We start from the raw sequence: 14,661 nt of genomic DNA on the forward strand, positions 1-14,661 counted from the left end.
GTCTAACATATGATCTGATGGTGTAGAAAGGTACACCTCGCACATTAGAAAGTTATTTTCAAAGAGTAACACCTTACGACGTAATTAGATGCAAAAAAAATGAACAGAGCAAAACAAAAATGTTTAGCTTTTATTTAACACTAGCTAAGAATCAATAGCTCCTTCAAACTTCCCCTGAATTCGGTGACTGAAAATGTTTCTCAAAGCAGGCTACAATACTTCATCTTCTTCAGGGTCTATGGGGTCTCGAACAAGTGATTAACCTTGCATACAAAGCCATTTCGTGTAACGTTGGTTTCAATTCTATCAGGATAACGTCTACTTTCTTGTTCAGTTCTCGATGTCTCGACATCCAATTCCAAAATTTAACCTGTTGTGTGTGTTGACATGCCTTAAATCCTAATAAAGTAGGATACGAAGGATGTTGTAGAGACATTGGAGCATGTGCAGAATTATTGAAAATCAAAGTAGCATAAATACGAAAGATTTTGCAAGATCTATGGAGGCATCTATATCTCTACTTTGTCTTTAATTTTCAATTGATTGAAGGAAGATTATGCTTTAAAGATTTTGGACCATTGCCAAAAAAATATTGTTATATTTGTTTCAGACTCATTTTTATAAAACATAAATAAAATGTTGTTTATGAATCACAAAAGCTTGAATTCAAAAACAAAATTGTTATTCAATTTTAAATTGTTTTTGAATTAAAAACACAATTGTTATTCAATTTCAATTTTACATTTTTCAACTTAATAATGTCCTCAACTACCCTCTGCTACTTTAGGAATGAGCTTAATAATACAATTTGTTCTTTAGGATCATAATATAAAAACAATTATTTATTAATCTGTTGAGACGTGGGCCGTGGGAATAACTTTGACAAGGACTGCAGGTTGCATCTGACGATGGTATCTATGAAATTGCATGTATCTTCTATAGAATTCCCCTCTGGAATATCTGTCACATAACATTCCACAACATTAGTCCAAACACTTCCCTCCTCCACGAATTCATTCAATCTCGTCACTGATTGATAATTCCGAAGGTGGTGCTCTCCTCCCAACACCCTGAAACTGAGAATGTGATTCTCCTCGTCTAGAATCTCGAGGCGCTCAATGCTGTTCTTCGCTGGAAGCCCCGATACGACTTTGACTTCCCTGACGCATCCCACCTTGACATCTCCCTTGACGGAGCAGCTGCTGACGAAGGGCTTGTACGTTTCAGGTTGATCGAACCTTCGAATAACCGACCACACTGCACTTGCCGGTGCGTTGATTCTCTGAATATTTATGGACGAGCACTGCTTTTCTTCCTTTCCAACCTGGTGGTTGCAGTACTTGTTTATCAAACTGAGGGGCCTGCATATGTTTTGTTGGGCAACCAGAATTTTGATTTCAATCTCTGGACAGATTTTAATCCGCAGATTATTTTGATTTCAATCTCTATGGACAGATAATTTCTCATGATCACTTAGCACTGCATCTCATCAGTTTCCATTCAATCATCAGAACAAATCAATATCCTCTGATTTATATTCTCAAAGTTGCTGATTTTAATCTGCTGCCTCATCATTTCCATTCTCACAGAACAAATAATATCTCTGATTTATATTCTCAAAGTTGCCGATTTATCTGTGGTTAGGCTGTAGAGACACACATATATATACATTGATGAGGAACTGCATCCCGCCCTCCATTAATTTCACATCTTCCTCTCCCCGTTTTTCACTCTTCACGGGTTGAGGAATGATGTAAGTAGGCAGTTGCAGTTGCAGTTACAGTTGAATTGGATACGCTTCCTATCCAGAAACACGCACACCACACTTCGCCCACTCCACGAACAACTAAGAACTAAGATACTATTATTTGTTTGGAAAGGGATCATAAATTACTCTTATACAACATTATATTGCATGGTCATGACCATTAGTTAGGAGATATTGATCTTGTTTTTAACTTTTTTAATTTAGATTGCATTATCGTAGGCAACAAATCTCCAAAGGGGTTAACGGCATCCTGCACTACCCCTGACAAGAGCTCATTAATTTCTGTTGGAAAATTTCTATTTATTTCAAACACAAAAGAAATAGCACAGAGAACAACGCTCTGTTTCAAATAAAAAAAAAACTGTTACAAAATTGTCTTCCTCTTCTGAGGGATTACATCAGGAACGCTCCAGTTCCAGAAACCAATTTCATTATCTCAGAAAACTAAAAGTTCAGCACTGATGTGCGTTGCAGAAGAAGAAAAAACAACTCTTTTTCTAACTCTACACTCTTCTATCTGCTCTTGCATTTTTTTTTATATAATGAACAACGGAAAAATATCTTACAATACGTGTTGCTTGTGCCCATACTTCTGTAAAAATAGAAAACAATAAAATTAAAAATTTCACCTACATTTACCAACCGTAGTAAATATCATTAATTACACGGCTGAAAATATCTTATCGAAATTTAATGCATGGCTTATCACAACATCGCACCATCGCATCGGCGGATAAGGAGCAAAGAGCTTAACGCGTAGAAGTTTAAGATTTGCGATCTACGATCTGCGATTTGATCGCATCGTAAGATCGCGATCGCAGAAAACAAAAGGTAACAAAAAATGAAACAAGGGAAAAATGCGATATGCGACCAGAACACATCGCAAGGAAACTTCAATGGCTATTTTCTGAATAAGTTGGGTCGTTGTTCAACTGTCAGCGTCCAGCAGGTTGAAATTATCATTCCAACACTCCCCTTTAATTTCAACTGCTGGGTTTTTTCTGCATACCCAGACATTTCCTGAAATGATCAAAACTTTTCTTTCCCAATGGTTTTGTTAAGATGTCAGCTAACTGTTCCTCTATTCTACAGTGCTGCAAAATAGTCTCACCATTGTTAACCAATTCATGTATGAAGTGAAATTTGGTGTCTATGTGCTTTGTCCTTTTATGAAAAACAGAATTTTTAGACAATGCTATTGCTGAGCTATTGTCACAGGAAATGGTTGTGCCCTTTCCTTGTTCATGACACAAATCTCTGAGAACTCTTCTCAGCCATACTGCTTGGCATGCTACTGTTGTTGCTGCCACATACTCTGCCTCTGCTGTTGACAAAGACACTACTGGTTGCTTCTTGGAAGCCCATGAGATGGCTCCCGATCCCATATGAAACACATATCCAGATGTGCTTTTCCTATCATCAACACTTCCAGCCCAATCACTGTCAGTGTAACCTGTCAACATGAAACTTTCAGAAGAGGAGTATAAAATACCAAACCCCTTCGTTCCATTCACATACCTTAGAATCCTCTTGGCTGCCTGCCAATGAGTCTCTTTCGGTCTTTCCATAAATTTGGAAATTAAACTCACAGCGTGCATAATGTCCAGCCTAGTTGCAGTCAAGTACATAAGGCTGCCAACTATGCTCTTGTACAGTTTTGGATCAAAATATTTGCTGTTGTCTTCTTTGGTCAATTTCAACCCCACTACAGTTGGAGTCACAGCTGCTTTGTTGTTCTGCATGTTAAATCTCTTCAACACTGCTTCTACATATTTATCTTGAGAAATGAAAACACCATTTTCACTTTGGTCTACTTCAATTCCAAGAAAATATCTTAAGAAGCCCAAGTCAGTCATTTCAAATTCACTTTTCATGACTGCTTTAAAATCAGCAATGAAAGAAGCATCATTGCTAGTAAAAATCAGATCATCTACATATAAAACAACAATAATAATCTTACCGTCATTTTGTTTTATGTAGAGTGTGGGTTCACCATCACACTTATCAAACCCATTCTCAATCAGATAAGCATCTATTCTGCTGTACCATGCTCTTGGAGCTTGCTTTAGCCCATAAAGAGCCTTCTTCAGTTTACAAACTTTATGCTCTTGGCCTTCAACTTCATAGCCCGGAGGTTGATCAACATAAACCTCTTCTTTTAATACTCCATTTAGGAATGCAGATTTAACATCCATCTGATAAATCTTCCATTTGTGTTGTGCTGCAATAGACAACATTGTTCTGACTGTTTCCATCCGTGCTACTGGTGCAAAGGTTTCATCATAGTCTTTGCCTTGTTGTTGCTTGTAGCCTTTCACAACAAGTCTTGCTTTATGCCCGTCAATCTTGCCTTCAGCATTGCTTTTGGTCTTATAGACCCACTTAACTCCAATGGCATCTTTGCCTTCAGGGAGATCCACTAACTCCCATGTTTTACTCTTCTCAATTGCACCAATTTCTTCATTCATTGCTTTAATCCATTTATCTTCATTTACAGCATCTTCAAAATGAACTGGGTCATCAACATGACAATACAAAGCGAATAATGAATTCAGACCAGTATTGTTACTTACCTCTCCTTGTTCATAAATCTCATTCAGATCTCTGAATCTTGGTCTTCTTGGTGTGCTAGGAGTTCCATCCGAACTTGAGGGTATTACTGATCCCTGTGATGTGCTTGGAGAAGCACTTCCTTGACTTCTCAAGGTTGTTCGAATTCCAGCTTGTGGTGTGGTTTGTTGTACTTGCTGTGGTGGAGGAGGAGCCACCAAGGAAGGATTATTTGCTGCTGTCCCTTCCTCTTCTTCTTCGTGAGACACAATTGTCTTCACATTCACTGTCTTCTCTAAGCTTCCATCCTAAGCTTCATCTTCAATGAACTGCACATCTCTGCTTACTATCAATTTCTTGGTGGATGGATTATAGAGTTTGTATGCTTTTGACTCATCACAATAGCCAATAAAGACACACATCTCCCCCTTACTATCAAGCTTTTGCCTTAGCTGATCTGGTATATGTGCATATGCCACACAACCGAATACTCTCATGTGAGTGACAGTTTGTTTTTGACCACTCCATGCCTCTTCTGGTATTTTGTTCATGACAGCTTTGGTTGGGCATCTATTCAAGATGTAAACTGCGCAAGTGACAGCTTCTGCCCAATACTCATGCGGCAAGTGTTTTGCCTTCAGCATACTTCTGACCATGTCAAGAATGGTCCTATTCTTTCTTTTAGCAACACCGTTTTGCTGAGGTGTATATCTTGTGGTGAACTGCTTTTGTATGCCATTCTCTCTGCAAAAACGCAGAAAGTCTTGGGAGATGTACTCTCCTCCTCTATCTGTTCTGAGCACTTTGATATAATGCCCACACTACTTTTCAACAAGAGTTTTGAAGTGGCGGAATTTCTCAAACACTTCACTCTTCAGTTTTAGCATATACACCCATGTCTTTCTGGTGTAATCATCAATGAAAGTTAAAACATATTCTCAATCAACGACAATCCCTTTACCATTTCCTTTCTGTGCAACAGATTCAAGCCTCCGAAATTGAGATGTCCAAATCTCAAATGCCACAACCAATTCACATCTTTCACTTGTTCCTGAAATACTTCTTGTGTTACAGCCGCAATAGTTCTTCCTTCCTTCAAATCTGCCCTGAGTTTGAGAGGAAACATTCTATTGCTGGTCATCTGCACCTGTGCAATGATTTTCTTACTTGGAGGTATGTCTCTGATTGTACACGTATCATCTTTGAAGAACATGTTGTAACCTTTGTTTATGAGCTGTCCAATGCTCAAAAGATTACATTTTAGACCAGGTACATAGTATACCTCTGGCACAATCATCTGTTCTCCATTTTTTGCTCGAATACTGACTCTGCCCTTACCCTTGACAGATATCTTATCATCAGTCCCTGTTGTTACCTCAGATTTCACATTTTCATCCAGATTGGCAAACATTGCAATATTTCCAGTCATGTGATTACTACAACCTGAGTCTAAGAACCAAAAATCTTCTTGTTTGTCTTGTGCTATGTTACATGTTAACAACACGTTCTTTGGGTTCTTATCTTCTTCATTTGCAAAATTAGCATTCTGCCTATTATTCATGTCACTTTGCTTTTTCCTACATTCATTGGCATAGTGCCCATATTTCTTACAATAATGACATTGGACTTGGGATTTGTCATACCTTTGTCCATGAGCTTGCTGTTTGCTTGAACCTTCAGCTTGGTTTTGATTGCAGCTCCTTCCGCTTGTGCTAGCAGGATAATTTCTGCCTCTGTTTTGGCTTCTTCCAGGACCTCTGTTATTTGCTCTGCCTCGACCTCTTCTTTGGCCAAAAGACATCTGAGTCTTGAATGCTTGCTCAAATGAGGAATCTGTTCCTCTACTTAGTCTGTGTTCATGAGACAAAAGTGAAGCACTCAGCTCATCTACCGTGAACTGTGAGAGATCTTTTGTTTCTTCTATTGCTACCACAATAGATTCAAATCTTGAGGGTAAACATCTCAAGATTTTCTCTACAATCCTTCTATCTTCAAGAATCTCACCATGAGATCTTATCTGGGTTATCAAGCCAATAACCTAAGTGAAGAATGAATCTATTGTATCAGATTCCTTCATGCTGAGATTTTCAAAGTCTCCCCTCAACATCTGCAACTTTGCAGTCTTCACCTTCTCCATGCCTTGATAGGCAGTTTTGAGAATATCCCATGCCTCCTTAGATTTTGTTGCTGCTGCAATCCGCAGAAAAACACTTTCATGTACTGATTGGAAGAGGAAAAAGAGGGCTTTGGCATCCTTCTTTCTGTCGCCCTTCAACTGGTCTCTTTCTGCTACTGTCAAAGCAGCCAGTGTTGTTGCATCTGCAGGTTCAACATAGCCAGTTTCAACCAGCTCCCATAGTCCTTGAGAAGCAAACAATGCTTTCATTGTTATGGACCAATAACTATGATTTTTCCCATTAAACTGTGGCAGTTGGGAATTTTTTAAACCTGTTCCAGCATCTGCCATCTTAACCTGTATTGGTAAAGAAGAGATACTGTCTGTATAATAAAAAGCAAAGAAAACTTTCTCTGCTTGATAAGCTTCTTACAGCTCCTACAGTGAAAAATAAACTCTGTTTTTGACTCACTAAGTGCCTAGACTGGCTCCGATACCATGTTGGAAAATTTCTATTTATTTCAAACACAAAAGAAATAGCACAGAGAACAACGCTCTGTTTCAAATACAAAAAAAAAAAAACTGTTACAAAATTGTCTTCCTCTTCTGAGGGATTACATAAGGAACGCTCCAGTTCCAGAAACCAATTTCATTATCTCAGAAAACTAAAAGTTCAGCACTGCTGTGCATTGCAGAAAAAAAAAAACAACTCTTTTTCTAATTCTACACTCTTCTATCTGCTCTTGCATTTTTTTTTATATAATGAACAACGCAAAAATATCTTACAATACGTGTTGCTTGTGCCCATACTTCTGTAAAAATAGAAAACAATAAAATTAAAAATTTCACCTACATTTACCAACCGTAGTAAATATCATTAATTGCACGGCTGAAAATATCTTATCGGAATTTAATGCATGGCTTATCAAAACATCGCACCATCACATCGGCGGATAAGGAGCAAAGAGCTTAACACGCAGAAGTTTAAGATTTGCGATCTGCGATTTGATCGCATCGCAAGATCGCGATCGCAGAAAACAAAAGGTAAAAAAAAATGAAACAAGGGAAAAATGCGATATGCGACCAGATCACATCGCAGGGAAACTTCAATGGCTGTTTTTTGAATAAGTTGGGTCGTTGTTCAACTGTCAGCTTCCGGCAGGTTGAAATTATCATTCCAACAATTTCGGGAATTGCATCCCGTTTTTCATTCTACAAGGTGCAGTTGATTTGGATATGGTTCTGTTGAGGAAGCAATTTCATAGGTTCCTTTAACCACGCTCTGCAGTTGACTTGAATATGCTTCTGTTGACGGAAGGATATCCATCGTCTCCCCAAAGTACAATTATTCGTATACTATTAATTGTTTTCGACGGGATGATAAATTTGAAGCATTTACGTATAGGAGTTGTTTAATGAGGTGAGGAATTGCTTGGGCTGTCAAAAGTAGCTGCAATTTGGGTAAAAAAAATTTAAAAAATCTTGTAGAGTCAGTGTTTGAATGGTATTTTTGATGGTGGAAATGGATTCAGCACCATCAAAAACGTTTAAAACACCTAAAATTTTGAAATTTAACAACTCTAATTTGGATTTACGAAAATCCTTGCCGGATTTTCTCTGAATATAACCAGAATTTCCATAACTTTTCCGGATAACTCCTCCGCTTTAGACTACCCCTTTATGTATATATTCAACTTAATTATGATCGTGCCTTTTTACTATACTTAATATCCAGTAAATATTTTTTTGCTATATTTAATATCTAAATATTTTTTTATAGTTTTATATTTGTGAGATTGTTTTAAGATTGTATTATACCTTTAAAATAATTTTATATTTTTGTTTTTATTTCCCATAATATAATCATTTTAGAATATTAGTATAAATTTGTAGAATGTAAATATTTGTTTGAGATAGTTGTGAGATTTTTTTAAGTAGTTTTATCTTCGGCAAACTTTTTAAAAATATTTTTATTTTTATATTTGTTATAGAATGTTTTAGAGTATATGGTTAGATGTTTACTTCAAATTTATAAGAGAATAATAATTATTAATTAGTTAGTATTTTATAAATTTTCATTAAATATTTAATTAATTATTTTAAAGGGATGATACCTAGCAATTGTACCAGATGTTACAATGGAAAGACCGTAAGGCATAAATTTGAGAAGCATTGTAACATATAATGAAGAAATTAGAAAACAAAATGCCTTTTAAAAGTAGAATATAAAGTGAAAACACTTACATTATGCCAAATTGACAGATTCTATAACTTTTCCAACATAGATTGCCTCTTAATCTTCAAAGATGGTTTTTCAAGTTCCAATAGAAAATATTTGATAGATTTTGAAAAAATATAGATAGTAGATGACACCAATAAGATAAATACAATAATATTAATTTGCATCACAACCTAACAAATTTCAAACATCATGAAAATGAGTCAACTTCGATAGGAAAACATTGTCACATATAATGAATTGACAAATTCTATAACTTTTCCAGCATAGATTGTCTCTTAATCTTCAAAGATGGTTTTTCAAGTTCCAATAGAAAATATTTGATAGATTTTGAAAAAATACAGGTAGTAGATGACATCATATAAGATAAATAAAATAATATTAATTCATGGAGAATATGATGGTTATCTTTCCAAATCTAAATTTGCATCACAACCTAACAAATTTCAAACATCATGAAAATGAGTCAGACATCAGGTCCCAATTATTCATAAGTTTTGGCATAAAATCTGCAACATATCTCCAATGTTTCCTTAGAGAATATTATCTTTGAAATTGTAAAGAAACATTTTGAATTGCACTAAAACTATAGATTATTTTAGTATTTTGCATTGCCCCCTCAACAACACAAGGTTTACCCTCAACAAAATAATACTAATTCATGAAGAATACGATGGGTATCTTTCTAAATATAAATTTGCATCACAACCTAACAAATTTCAAACATCATGAAAATGAGTCAAACATCAGCTCCCAATTATTCATAGGTTTTGGTGTAAAATCTGCAACGTATCTCGAATGTTTCCTCAGATATCATTATCTCTAAAATTGTAAAGAAACACATTTTGAATTGCGCTAACACTACAGATTATTTTAGTATTTTGCATTGCCCCCTCAATTGCACAGAGTTTACCATAGATTATTTTAGTATTTTGCATTGCCCCATCAACAGCACAGGGTTTACATCTCGTCGTGGCCAAAATTCTAATATGTATTATAAATTATTGTATATATCATCAATCTATATTAACAATTGTCAAAAACCATTGTAAGAATTTACATGGTGATTATTTTATTATTTTATATTACTTGAGATTTAAATTTTATTCTCAAATGTAATAGTATATTAATTTATCTATTAAATCACAATTTAAAATATTTTTTACACAACTTAACAATTAAAAAAATAAAATATTTAATACACATCTCAATTATACATAAAATTATATATAACCATTTTAAATAATTTGCAAATAATTAAATGAAAAAACAACTATGTGAAATGTCTTAAAAATAAAATTTGTTAAAAGCAATTTCAAAACAAGCATATTTCTAATATATCTAAAAACAAATATACCGAATCTCTTTAGAAATATATATTTTATTGTTAAATTTTAAAAATAAAAATAATAAAAAGTCATGAATATAAATTTAAGAATAAATCACGATTTTCAGAAACAATAAAAATTCTTCACATTGGAATTTGTAACACATCTCACCAACATAATGAAACAAAATATAAAATAAAACTTTAACTAATGTTTCCATTTGTCATGGTAGCCCATCACTTTCCTAACGACTCAAATCGAGATTATATATATAAATATATAACATGCTATGTTACTAAATTATATTTACATCACTTAACCACTAGCCACACCTTCATAGTCTTTTTCTTATGCAGTGGGATTTTGTTACACAATTAATATTTAAACTTCATAGGAGTTTAGTTGGTATTTAAATTAAAAAGAGCTCAACATAGGTGAATACACCAGAATTGACACCTTGTAGTACTTAACCCACTACAGACAGTTGTCTTGCATTTATCATGCCTAGAACATTCTTGAACCAGGGTTTACAGCTTCCAAATGTCGGTAGTCCAGTTACAGGCCAACTTACACTGTCGGATCATGAGGTTGGGTATTGAATGGTTGAGATTTGTCGAGGGTTCGTTGCGATAATGAAACCTTACCCCCTCCATAGTTTTCGTAGCTCATTTACCCTAGGCTTCGAGGGTGATGGACTCTGCTCACTCTGCAATTTCCGCTCACTCTGGGGTATTATGGAGTTACGTCCGTTGCAGGTGAGCATCTCTCTGCACTTTTGTGGATGTAATATCTAATGAAAAATTATTGCAGCCAAATGTAGAGGTTTATGCCAATACTCACTTAGGTTATTTAGTCTGGCACCGTAGGCCTATTTGAGGTTCAGTTTCCATTCCTTGCTGGAAGACTTAGTTGCTTACTCCCTTTTACAGTCAGGTTTGACAGGGACTTGGGCCTTCCGCTTTACTTATTTACTTGACAGGTATTACCCTCACCTGTTTTTTGAGGTAGATGATTCAAAATCCATACTCTCTAGAATGTGGTTGAGGTTTTCCGAGGGTCATTATGGTAATGAAACCCTACCCCCTCCACAGTTTCCGTAACTCATTTACCCCGAGCTTCGAGGGTGATGGGCTCTGTGATCTCTCCAAGTTCTGCTTGCTCTGGGGTATTATGGACTTACGTCCATTGCAGGTGAGCATCTATCTACACCTTTGTGGATACAATATCTAATGCAAAAATTACTACAACCAAATGTAGAGGTTTCTGCCAATACTGACTTGGGTTATTTGGTCTGGCACTGCAGGCCTATTTGAGGTTCAATTTCCATTCCTTGTTGGAAGATTTAGCTGCTTAATCCCTTTACAATTGAATTTGACAGGGCCTTGGGCCTTCCTCTTTACTTATTTACTTGACAGGCATTGCCCTCACTTGGTTTTTGAGGCAGATAATTCAAAATCCATACTCTAGAATATTTTCTTTATGAGATGGTTGTTTGTCAATGTACAAGGTTTCTCCACTACATCGCATGGTTGGTTTCCACCTTGACCCTGCCTACCTCAGAAGGGGGGTTTCATCTCCAGCTTGAATTACAAACCCCCATATGTACTGAAAAGATAACCCTCGAATTTCACTATATATGAACATATGTCTCTGGTTGTTGGGTTTTAATGTAAGTCCTTATGGATGTTACACAGGTCGCCATGGCCACCACCAAAAAAGTCGTGTTTAATTCCTACAGCCGAAATTTATGTAGAGGGTTTGAAGGGGCAGGACCTCTATATCCTTCCATGCTAGGTGCATGTTTAAAGATTTATTCCTCCAAGCTAAGTAGTGACATATTATAGAAGTTTGGGAGGAATTAGATTTGGCCGGGAATTGTAGTAGTTTAAATTAATCAAATATACTAAAGTTACCAGCTCTTGGTCATCTTGTCTACTCGGTTACTTTTAATTAACATAGGAATGAAGATAATTTCCTATTTTTTGTTGCTTCCCATGTACATATGAGGTTTTGCACCTAACTTATTTCAGTGTTTACTGTCATGAGAATTATGACTCTACACAGTTGTTCTCTACACTTCTTGTTTTTATTCTGTTCAATTTAGCATGCGTACATGTGGTTATTAAATACTTCTACATTCTTTCCATTGTAACATATTATTTTATACAACTGTCTTGTAAATTGCGGACTTTTAATTGGAATTAGTTAAGGGAGATTATGACTCTACATAGTTGTTCTATGGACTTCTTGTTTTTATTCTATTCAATTTAGCATGCTTACATGTGGTTATTAAATACTTATACATTCTTGCATTGTAACATATTATTTTATAATATATTACTGAGTCAATCTGGGTACGATAACCCCTTCCTTCTTTGCTTAGTTATGGAGGGTTGCTTGATTCCAAGTTCTACAGAACTATCAGAAAAACTTCTTGTTCTTTAAAATAGATAAAGTAATCATCATTTCCTTATCCGTAAGTAAAGTAGTCAGATTGCATTTTTTGAGTTTGGTATTCAATACAATTTTTAAGTTCTCAGGTCTATCACCTCCGAAAAGGAAAATATTATCTTCCTACCAAATATCAGAAATTTGTTTAAAGCACATTTTCATAATCTCATGGATGAATAAATACAATTTTCTCTATGTAACAGATATCAGCATACACTACACAGTTTAATGTTTTGTCTAGTTCTCAAACATAAATACCTAGACATTGCATAGTTCTAAAAATATTGTCTAGTTCTCAAACATAAATACCCAAACATTGCATAGTTCTAAAAATACACAATATTTAGGCACAGTTACTCATCTATGGCTCAAAAATCCCACGAATTCTCAAGGACTGTCTCTGTTCTTCCACTGTACAAAACATCATCAAACCATCATCTTCAGACAGGCATTGTTCCTCCACTCTACGAAACAACATCCAACCATCATCTTCAGAGAGGCATTGAGCATCTATGATCCCTAAACCTAAAAATTCAAAGTCTATTGCATCCTCTTTATACAATGATTTTGTCTAAAGAAGCTACAGAGAAGTAACAGACAATGACAAGTCGCCTTGAAATCCATGATAGAGGTGATTAAAAAATGCATTCATTATGCTTATGTAACCATTCAAGAAGTTAACCGTTGAAGTATTTTTCAGTTGTCGGTTGTGAGATCTAAGGCCCAAATTCTTTCAATCATCTAACAATCAATCAAACGATGCAAAAGGGTATAGAGTGGTAGCCTAGGGGAGTTGATTTCAAAGGGGAACGCCTTATGGCGTAAATATTTTGGTTTTTATAAGCCATGGCTTGACTGATGGCATTTTACAAAGACTATTTATAAACCAATAATATCGATGGTAACGTGAGGGTGAATATTCATGATTAATGATCTTGTTATTTTGTAATTTTAGAGTACAATATTAAATTTTTATGTGCTTATTAATTAAATTTAAATATGGTTACAAAATTATTATTTTAATTTATATCGTGAAATAGATCTTGATGTGTGGCTACTATTTATATGTTAATATAATTGTGCTAAGAGACGTAACCCAGATAGATGTCAAACATAAATGTTTAGCATTTAACATATAACAAATTTAATCTAATGGCAATGTCCACCCTAATTAAAAATTGATGCCCTAATTAAGAATTGATATAGAGGTAGATGTGTAGGCATAAATTTTTAATGTTTAAAATTTATATGTAGACTCAATTAAAAATAATAAAATTTAATTTGTTATATTATACTTTTTTTTGCAGGTCAACTTAGCCCCCCAACTCAGGTTAGAAATTATGTTCTAGGAAAAAATTGCATAAATAATTATAAGTTTCATTGGTCAATGCTAAATTAATAATGGTTGATAGAGAAATCATCAAATAGTCTTAATAAATTGAGATGTGAAGTGGATAAGTAAATTGAATGCTCAAGCAGAAAAACTTGCATAAATTCTGGTGAGTAGTAAAAACATACATACTTACAATTTTACTTCTACATAAGTGTTAATGAAAACATAAATAATGGTGAGAAGTAGCTATTGTAAGTATATTTTATTTGTTTAGTCTAACTTATAGATGAAATGACATTTTCTCAGAGCATTTTTAAGGTTAATTTTTATCAAAATCCCATAGAGATTTTTAAAGCTTGAGCTTAAGTTGTTTAATCTCTAGTGCCCCCAATTTTTTTAGGGTGTTGAATCTATTTATGCATTCAAAAATATATTTTAAACAATAAAAAATCATAAAGGTTATTTCATCTATAAGTTAGACTAGGCATATTTTTTACATCTAATTCATATACATTTTTTATGGGAAGACTTCCTTAAATTATGGTGGAAAGTAATTGATGATAGATATGTTATTTACTTGACTATAAGTTATTTTAAAGTCTTTTATTTTTGGATGGTTTTCATGCAAACCTTAAGAATAAGAAATCACTACAATCACACACAACCATATCATGCATGAATATTGCAACAATATCCACATTATTTTGTGTAAATGTTACAATAAGGCCTTCAAGTTATGGTCCAATCAAATTTTTTATTTTTATTTTTAATAATATTGAAAAATAAATATTTAAATTTAATCATTATAGTTTGCATTGGTCAATGCTAAACTAGTAATGATCAACATACAAATTGATTGTTAGAGCGTTTTCTTGG

At 34.6% G+C, this 14,661-nt stretch overlaps 1 pseudogene; it reads right to left on the minus strand.

Moving 5' to 3' along the window:
* Positions 1–838: 838 nt before the first annotated feature.
* Positions 839–14,661, minus strand: part of LOC149200648 (abscisic acid receptor PYL12 pseudogene) — a 67,349-nt pseudogene continuing 53,526 nt past the window's right edge.

Source organism: Pinus tabuliformis, chromosome 2_1 (genome assembly GCF_031772625.1).
Source record: "Pinus tabuliformis cultivar Carrire ecotype Pingquan chromosome 2_1, CPIR1, whole genome shotgun sequence".
Classification (NCBI taxonomy): domain Eukaryota; kingdom Viridiplantae; phylum Streptophyta; class Pinopsida; order Pinales; family Pinaceae; genus Pinus; species Pinus tabuliformis.